This window comes from Odocoileus virginianus, chromosome 24 (genome assembly GCF_023699985.2).
Source record: "Odocoileus virginianus isolate 20LAN1187 ecotype Illinois chromosome 24, Ovbor_1.2, whole genome shotgun sequence".
Classification (NCBI taxonomy): domain Eukaryota; kingdom Metazoa; phylum Chordata; class Mammalia; order Artiodactyla; family Cervidae; genus Odocoileus; species Odocoileus virginianus.
The window spans coordinates 42,068,365-42,078,652 of NC_069697.1; the positions used below are offsets into that span (position 1 = coordinate 42,068,365).

The 10,288-nt window shown below is 40.0% G+C and overlaps 1 long non-coding RNA gene across 1 annotated transcript; it reads right to left on the reverse strand.

The window, feature by feature from the left end:
* Positions 1-1,297: 1,297 nt before the first annotated feature.
* LOC139030930 (uncharacterized) lies at positions 1,298-2,322 on the reverse strand. The gene is made up of 2 exons (XR_011483369.1): positions 2,165-2,322; positions 1,298-2,020 (listed from the first exon to the last, which is right to left on the reverse strand). It is a non-coding gene; the product is annotated as an uncharacterized lncRNA (long non-coding RNA).
* Between the last annotated feature and the right edge of the window lie 7,966 nt (positions 2,323-10,288).

Below are 10,288 nucleotides of genomic sequence, written 5' to 3' on the forward strand. Positions count from 1 at the left end.
TGGGTAATCATAAGCTCAGAATTAATTTAGTACTTAATTGTGGTAATAGTTTAATTTCTGGTTCTTGATAGAATTATCTTTCTCTAACTCCTTTCCACTCTCTTATTTCGACTTGAAATACCCTCAGTACCTAATTATAGAGGTGGCTGTTGGTGGGCTGGGGCTCATGCTCAGCTAGCCTGACATGAAAAGTACCCACCACCTCCTCTCTATGTCCAGTGCAGCCACACATGATCCTGGCGAAAACTCTCATTCTGTCCTCAGTTAAGGTTCAGCCATGTATTAATTTTTCTGATGGAATATATAGAGGGTCCCAGACTAAGTAGAAATATAACATATTAAGATATGCCTGACTATATTCTAACCTTAATTCAAGGTAAGGGAAACATAGTCTCCCCCTCCCCCCACTCTTTTTTTGCTTTTATAAAGAATGAAAGCCCTAAAGGAAAGAAAAAAAAAATCTCTCTGAAGTAGAAATAAGGAAGAACTAAAGAACTGCAAACTGAGAAAGGTGACAATGATAAAACCTTGAACTAAAAGTCCAATTGTGTAATGAAATTGTGCCCAGTACTTTATGCAAAATTCCTACTAGGTTATATAACACCCTATATGATCGATTTCCAGCCTGCCTTTCTGACATTGTCCTGTCCCTCTTCTGCTCCAGGCATACTGACCTTCATATACCTCAGCTGGGCCAAGCTCATTCTTGCCTTAGGACCTTTGTACTAGCTGTGACTTCTACCTGAAATGCTCTCACTACATGTTTACATGTCTGGCTCTTTGTTATTATCCGAGTTTCATCCCAGGGCTTCCCAGGTGGTACAGTGGTAAAGAATCTGCCGGCCAATGCAGGCAATACAGGAGATGAAGATTTCATTGCTGGTTCGGGGAGATCCCCTGGAGTAGGAAATGGCAACCCACTCTAGTAGTCTTGTCTGAAAAATCCCACAGACAGAGGAGCCTGGTGGACTACAGTCCATGGGGTTGCAAAGAGTTGGACACAACAATGACTGAGCACCCACACGTTTCATCCCAAATAACAATCAGTAAGATGGTTTCAGGCCACTCGAAGAAGTCCCTGTAACTTCAGTCCCTGTCACATCAGTTTTCTTCATTCCTTGCTCTCATCACTATCTGAAATTATATTTGGCCATGTTCCATCTTTAGAATGAAAGCATCTGACTAGAGATGTTGTTTGTCTTGTTCACATCTCTGTCCTCAGCACCTCATGTTACTGAATCAAACTTGGGTCCACTCACTCATGCACGGTAAAGCCCATCTACTGACAGCAGATCGTGGTGAAGGAAGGTGCAGCGTTTATTGCAGGGCGCCAAGCAAGGAGTCCAGGGCGGCTAGTGCTCAAAACCCCTGAACTCCTGGGCAAGTTACAGCAGAGCTTTTTTAAAGGCAAGGTGAGGGAGGGGAGTACCAGGCTATGTGACCAGCTCCTCTACAGTTCTGTGACTGGTTGATGGTGAGGCAACGGGCAGTGTCACAGATGTAACATTATCAGTCTTTAGACTCCAGTAGGTCTGGGAACTGTGTGCTCATGATCACCAAGTAGTCAGTTTCTTCCATTTGGTGGTGGTTTCAGCACCTATAAAACAACTCCGGAAAGGTGCATCAGATACTATTATCTAGGTACTTCAGAGAGGAGCTAAAGCAGAGAATATGGGGATGGGTCTGTCCCAGGAAGGCCCCACAGAGTCCTGCTTAGTCACACTAGGACAGTGTCAGGCATATGGAAGGTTCTCAATGAGTATTTTTAAATCTATTTATTTACTCATCCATTATTGTCTTAGGTCAGGTTCCCTGTGAAACAGACTTTCAAATGGAGAATTTAGTGATAGGAGACTTTGGGATCAACACCTGGGGGCAGGGGAGGAGGTAAGACTGGACAGAGGGAGGGATTGAACTGTGATGGGCTCACAGCAAAACTCTAGTCAGTCCACAGGAAGCTGGAGTTGGATGATCCTGGAGTTGTCACACCTTGAGGCAAGAGGGCTTGGATTTCATACATCTGGAAAGCGGACAAAACCTTGGGTCACTCAGCTGTCTTCAGTCAGGGCTATCAATCCTAGGCATGAGACTCAGCCACCAACTCTGTCCCAAAGGGGGAGGAGGAATCCAGGCCACGGGGCACATGAGCAGTGCAGTCCATTACCTGAGCCAAGAACAGGTCTAGGTGTTGATGGTCCAGCAGTGAACTAAAGGAGGAGTATGGGTTCCTCCTGAGTCCCGGCCACTCCAACTGATACACTATCATGCTGCAGGGATTTCTCATTCTTAAGATACAGTTTATGTAGACTCATGGAAATAGAAAGTAGAATGGTAGTTCCCAGGGGCTCGGAGCTAGGGTTGATCAAAGGCCTCAAGTTTCCCGCTATAAAATGAGTGAGTTCTGAGATGAGTTCTAAGATGTGAGTTTTAAGATGAGTAAGTTCATGCACAGCATGGTGACTATAGTTAACAACACTGTATTATATACTTGAAAGTTGTTAGGAGAGTAGATCATAAATGTTATTACTGCCAAAAAATGGCAATTATGTGAGGAGTTGGAGGTGTTACTGACCTTATTGTGGCAACCATTTCACGGTAGATCCATATGTCAAATCACGTTGTACACCTTAAACTTACAGATGTTATATGTAAAAAAAAAAAAAAAAAACAATAAAAGTGGAGGAGGGGAGACAGAGCAGTTTGGCTATCCTTGTTCAAGGAGGTCTGTGTTGTTTGACCCATCGTGCCTAAGTGCCACAGCCTGACGTTTAGAGCTTTTTGTCAATGTCCCCTGCCTTTGCTGTCAATACTCACTGTGTCAATCTCTGTGCTGTCTGCCTATAGCACATAATGGACTCATTTCTTCCTTTGCCTATATTACATCTCCCAGTCCTCTCTGATAAACTGTGTCTTACCCTCTTAGACTTCATTTCAAAACTCACTCTTGCAGAATAGTCCCCATTAGTACAATGCTATTTTATCTCTTTAATACATCCACATTTATGTGATACCACATTTATGTAATACGAGAAGAGGGTATGGGAATATTGGAAGATATAACTGAATGGGAATAATACCTGCCGCATAGTAAGTGCCATTTTAAAGCTCTTTCTGTGTAAATGATTGATACTAAATATTAAGTGTTGTAGTCACAACAATAAAAGAATGTGTTCATTCTGTTATTTAATAAACCTAATTCATGGCTTACTGAAGTAAGACAGGGAAAAGAAGATTATCTAGTACCAACATCTTATTTTCAAGATGGGCAAACGGGAGCATGGTGATTTTAGGTGAATTGTCTGAGGTCACATATGTGGCTGAACTGGGATGAAAGCTCAGACTGCCTCATTCGTAAAGCATTATGGTTTTCACTTCCCCAGGCTCAGTCTCTTGGTAGCTAGTTGTTCATGTGAACAATGGCCACTCTCATCTCTACAAGGGAGGTGCCAGATGCTGAGAGCTTGAGGTATTTATGGAGGGAAGCAAACACTTTGAGTTGTGGAATTCAGAGGGAGCTGGGGACGGTGGAGACTCAAGCCCCAGGGCTGATAGAGCTGAGAAAGGTGGAGGTTGTAGGTGGGATGGGGCAAACATTTCGTTTGGCAGGTGTTAGGAAATGAGAGAATGTCAGGTATGTTCAGGAGGAAATCCATGGACAGCCTAGCTGAATATAAGAAATATAAGAAATAAGCTAAAAGACAGCCCGTCCTGTGTGCTGCAGGCAATTCCTAATATGTCAGGAAAGGATGCTGTCATTCTCCCACCAGAATTTTGTCACTTGACAGATGAGAAGATTTCTACAATGATGGCACTAAACGTTTGCTTCTAATGGGAGAGGAGTCATGCATTCCCTGCCACGCTGCTATCACAAAGAGACCTGCTGCTTTTGTTGTGTTTGCCAAGAGCTAGAGGCTGGCTTCACCATCCCACTCGCAACTTGGCCACCATGCACTTTTTTCTCTTACTACGAATGCTCATGTGAAAAGTTTGCAACTATTTTAGGTAGAGTGGCCTTCCAGATGATGCTGGGGCTCCCTGTATGCTTACAGTGAGCTAGTAGTGGCAGATTTCAGGAGGAAGTGCTTGCTAGCAATTAAATTCTGATGAACACTTAGAAATGGAAGTATTCCAGGAGACAGAACTCTGCAGAGGCTAAGTGTGCACTGGCATTGCAAGTGTGACCAGTCACATGTTCACCTGGCAGGCAGGCAGTCTCCATGACCGCCGCGGAGCACAAAGGCATTGGCGTGGACATTGCCATTCATGTCAGTGACATGAATGTTGTCGACAAGCAATGGTCTCCCATCAGCAGGGAAATCCTGAGGCAATCCAAAATCATTTATCAACGCATACATCAAAGCCAAAGCAAGAAAGTCATTTCCAAAGTGAGAAATGTCTAATCTGTGTCATGGTTCCCAGACAAATCCCTTTCTTGTACAATACCAGATGACAAATGATGCAGCTGCTCCTCTATTGGATGCCTGCACAAAACAGGCAAAGAGGAACAGTTGCTACACATGCCATACATAATCCCTTTCCCAACTGGCTCAGAGAATGGCTTTCTTTTCTATGTGTCATAAATCAGATAACATGGGAAAGTCATTTTAAAAATAGTCCCTTCATGGTAATGCATGAGTTCAGTTGTTTTAGGAGGCCAAGTGTTAGTTTCAATTAAAAAAAAAAAAACAAGGTATCACTGCTTTATATGTGGTGTTAGGAAAAGGTGTGGCATTTGAATGTGATTGCTGAGACTTGGAATTCCAGAAATATCAGGCATTTTGAGTAACACATGAATAAGAGGTAAAGAACCTACTGGTCCTTTACTTAATACTTTTTAATAATACAATAGAAGTTAGAGATTCACACTCTGTTTCCCATTTTCTGGATGACACTGATCCTTCGGATTAGATCCATAAATTGGAAAACCAGGGACCAGACAAGTTGTTTTTGCTTTCCCAACATGGGTCCTTGATATCCCCCAGGGTTTCAGTGAGGATCTCATGGCTTTCTCACTATGAATGAACAATTCTTGGTTGCTGTGATTTCTGGCTCTTCTAGGTCAGGGACACATTCATAATAAACCTCTACCCTATAATTCATGTAACAGGTTTGTGTTAAATCAGCCCCATTATGTTGTCTTAAAAAAAAAAAAAAAACAAGAAATTAGCATCTGGTCCCATCACTCCATGGCAAATACATGGGGAAAAAATGGAAACAGTGACAGACTTTATTTTCTTGGGCTCCAAAATCACTGCAGATGGTGACTGCAGCCATGAAATTAAAAGACACTTGCTCCTTAGAGGAAAAGCTATGACAAAGCTAGACAGCATATTAAAAAGCAGAGACATCACTTTGCCTACAAAGGTCCATATAGTCAAAACAATGATTTTTCCAGTAGTCATGTATGGATATGACAGTTGAACCATAAGAAGGCTGAGCACTGCTTTTGAACTGTGGTGCTGGAGAAGACTCTTGATAGTCTCTTGGACAGCAAGGAGATCTAACAAGTCAATCCTAAAGGAAATCAGATGAGAATATTTATTGGAAGGACTGATGCTGAAGCTGAAGCTCCAATACTTTGGCTACTTGATGTGAAGAACCTGACTCTTTGGAAAAGACCCTGATGCTGGGACAGATTGAAGGCAGGAGGAGAAAGGGGCAACAGAGGATGAGATGGTTGGATGGCATCATTGACTCAATGGACATGAGCTTAAGCAAACTCTGATAGATGGTGAAGGACAGGGAAGCCTGTTGTGCTGTAGTCCATGGGGTTGCAAAGAGTCAGACACGATTGAGTGACTGAACAACAACAACATGTGTTGTCATTCCAACTGGTTTCACTTCTAGTGCCTCTGTGCTTGGGTCCCTGTGTTGGCTTGCGGACTGTTAGTTCTTTTGGGACTGGATTCAGTTTCACCCTCCTACTCATTTTAGAGATAGGGTAACTTCCTCTAAACTCAGGTTGCCTGACTGCAGCCCCACAACCTCCTGCTGGATCTCTTAAGGATCTCTGATTGTGCCAGCTCTTTGGACTCTCTTTTCCAACCTGTAGGGCTTCCTAGTCTCTGGGTCAGGCTTTATCCGACCCAATCCCCCAAGCTAGTTTCAGTGGCTAAGACTGTAGGACATAAATACTTCCTTAGTTTTAATTTTTATTCCTAAACATTCTTTAAGCTGCAGTTGCCACCTTGCTACTTCCAATGTTTATTTGTTCATTCAAAAGCATTTAGAATTTCTATATTTTGCCAGGCACTGAAGCTGATACCAATAATGATAATAATAATAAGGCATGATTCTTTCCTTGAATTCACATTCTAAGGTAATGTTCTATATAGTAATATCTTATGTTTGTATAACCCTTCAGTGTTCACAAAGAACTTTCATATGTTATTTCTTGACCATTATTCTTAAAGCAATAGATTAATTGATTTTCCATATTCAAGACTACAGCTATCCCAAAGGAGTCATGAAACTAACTTTCCCATGATGTAATTCAGTTTCATACTGGAGAGAAACCTTATAAAAGTAATGAATGTGGGAAAGTCTTCAGCCAGAATTATCACCTTTTTCAACACTCAAGAATTTGTACAGGAGAGAAATGCTATAAATGTTTCATTGCCTGAGGAAACTAGTTTTTGACCTATATTAGCTGGTGAATTTTTTATTTAAAGAGGTCTCCTATTCAGGGCCATTGGGGTTTTAATACCAGGTTCATCTCTTTTAAATTGAGAGAATGTGAAATTTGTGCTTTTGAACTATATTTATAAGTAGCTTTATTAATCAAAGTTGCCAGCCTGCAGAAAGTCTGATGCGCTTACATAATAATATTTTTTGTACATTTTGGTAAAAGCTGACATAGGATGAATAGTCACTAAGGTTAGATAAGGCATAGCAGTGCCATTGGAAAGTACAGGAACACCTAACAATGTTCTGTTGTCAACTGAAAAGCGTACCTTTGGGAATTGCAAGAAACAGTTGCCAGTGACATCCATTGCCAAGTCCATAAAGGTGTGATGGCAGTGTCACTTTATTGAGCTACGTTTTTTCAGCTCAAATATGCCAGGCTTTTATTTACTTTTAGATAATTTGCTATAACTGTAGGGTGAGTTGCCCACCAGCTAAGGTTAGCACCATATGTATATAAAATCTGTATTCTTAAACTCGGCAAGTAGATGGCAGGAAGGAAAACAGAGAAACCATTTTCAAAATATCTACTGCATCTTGGCAACCCGGGAATGCTCAGACCCCCCCAGGACAATTTTGAAGTTGATTCTTCAAAAGCTGGAAAAATAAAATTGGCACCTGAACAGATACATTTATAAGAGCACCTTGGGTTGTCAATCATAATCATAAATTGACTTATTATTCTGATATGTATGTTAAAGTTAAAATTTTGTGATCATCCAATAAATTATTGCAGAATTTTATCTACTCCTTTAAACTCTGTCTTTAAAGATGGCCTTAGAAAAATGCTCATGAAATAGCTCTTCTCTTAAAAACCTTAGAAGAAGAAACACATGTGAAAGCATAAACTGTGGTAAAAGAATCAAGAATTTAGACATTTCATGCTGCCATTGTATCACTGGAGTTTCAATGTAAAAATGTTCTCTCTTTGCACTCCCCTCCAAAATGTAAAATTGTTTCAGACGAACGTACAGAGATGTGCTTACAGCACCAGAAAGCTGTGCCTTACCACATGCAGCAATTCTGTGCCAGAAAACGTGCCAAACTCCACACAACATTTTCCTGGGCACTGTTCTCTCTTCCCTTCTATCTTATCATTACAACCGTAAGGGAAACAGCTGAGTTGGAAAACCAACCATGAGTGACTTCCAACTATGTCCCAGGTGTTGAAATTCATGTTACATTATGTTGACTCCTTTAATCCTTAAAGAGATTGTACTATGTTTGTGTGATTATTCCCATTTTACCTATGGGAGAACAGAACTGAGCAAGTTTAATTACTTTGCTCAAGACCACACAGCTCTTTATTTAAGCCCCTCTGCACTTCTACCACCTGGGAGTATGTGGTGTTTATGATGCACAGACCCAGGAAGGTCAAGATGGACTCACTAAACACATGCTACCCTCGTGGAGCTTACATTCTTTTGGAGAAGACAGAAGAGAGAGAAAGGAGAGAGGGGAGAAGGAATGAAGGAAGGAAGGGGGAAGGAAGGACAGGAAAAAGGGAAGAAGGAGATGGTTTAATAGTGATGCGTGCCCTGAGGAAAATGAAACAGGAATGTTTAAGCACAGGATAGGAATAGGAGAAATAGGTAAAGACAGGGAGGGACAGCAGAGAAGATGACTCTGAACTAAGAGCTGAACAGAGAGGAAGAACCAGCTACTCAAAGATCAGGAGAAGAAAGTTTTAGCTGAGGGACCAACAGGCCTAGGCACTGAGGCAGAAAACAACTTCGTTTGTTTCAAAAACATAAATGCAAGTGCAAAAACCCTACAACGTACTCAGTAAATTGAATCCAGCAGGACATTAACAAATCAATGTCAAGTCATGCAAAAGGAATTTCAACTTTTCAGCATCTATCAAAGTAATTCAGTAAATTAAAAGAGGATAAATTGGATGATTATATCAGAATAACGGAATTAAATATTCAATCAGATATAACCCATTCATGACAAAGAGGGAAAAATGCCCTTCAGGAACTAGAAGATCAAGGAAATTTCCTTATAGAGGCTAAGTGAACAGCTTTAGCAAACATCGTACTTAAGAGGGAAATAGTAGAGTTAATTTGGTTTAAACAGCAATGTCATTTCTCAGGATATTATCCAGCAGATGGCTGTGGCCATTAAAATAAGGCAAAGGAAATGAGGTGTAATTATTGAAAAGGAGAAGATAGAATTTGGCAGATGATATGACTGTCTACCTTTGAAATCTAAGGCAATCAACATACATTCTATTACAACTAAAAATAGCTCATCAAAGAGGCAGAGTTTGCAATCAACATACAAAAAGCAATAGCTTTTCTTTTTTATTGTAGTATTGTAAAATGCTTAACACAAGATCTACCCTTTGAACAAATTTTTAAGTGTGCAGTACATTATTGTTGACTGGGAGTGCTATACAGGAGATCTCTAGAGCTTGTTCATCTTGCTTGACTGAAACTTTATGCTTGTTGATTAAGACTCCACATTCCCCTCCCTTGGTCACCACTGTTCCATTCTTTGCTTTCCTGAATTTGACTATGTACTTTCGATGCCTCATGTCAATGGAATGGTTGCAGTACTTTTTTCTGTGACTGGCTTATTTCACTTAGCTTAATGTTTTCAAAGTTTATCCATATTTTTGCATGTTGCAGAATTTCCTTTTCAAAAGCTGAAGAGTTTTCCATTGTATGTATATACCACATTTTCTTTATGCATTTATTTTTAGGTGGACATTCAGGGTGTTTCCACATGTAGGCTATTGTGAATAGTGCTACAGTGAATATAGGAGTGCTAGCTTTTCTATCCACCAACAGGAACCATTAGAATACATATTTTTTAAAAGATAATTCAGATTTACAATTGCCACAGCAACTAAGTAGTAGTCAAGAATAAGCTTCACACAAATATAGGAACTTTACAGAGAAGGATATAAATATATACTGAAAGCAGTAGAATAAGTTTTGAGTAAATGGAGAATGACTTGTGAATTTAAGGATTCAATATTATAATGATGAAAGTTCCTCCCAAATTTGTCTTCAGATACAATGGATTCCCAATCAAGACTGCCACAGCATTTTTCATGGAAGAGTATATATGCAAAATGGCCAAGGTGATTTTTAAACTTTTAAAATATGTTATTATAAAGTATACTAATGAAAACAACATGACTTTGTAGATAAATAGAACCATAGAACAGACTAGAGGGTCTGGTTTAGTATAAGAACCATAGAACTTTGACTTAGTGGGGAAGGGATGAACATCTCAGTAATGACATGATAACTGATTATTCATTCACAAGCATAAACTCTTAATACAGAATTATGTGTGTATGTGTGTATATGTCTGTGCACACATAACTACACACGTTTACCCTGAGAAGTAATGTGGACAGAGAGGCTTGTACAAGGAGGATTTCATTATATTGCTCAAATCGTGAAACAAATCATGGCATATCCCAAATATGAAATATCATGTAGTTGATAAAAGAATGAGGTGCATCCCTATGTAATCACATTGAAAAATCTCAGAATCATGTTTTTGAGATTAAAACAAATTATAAAATAATCCAATATTATACCATTTTTATAAATCAAGTTACAGAAGTTATTTCACACAAAACTCC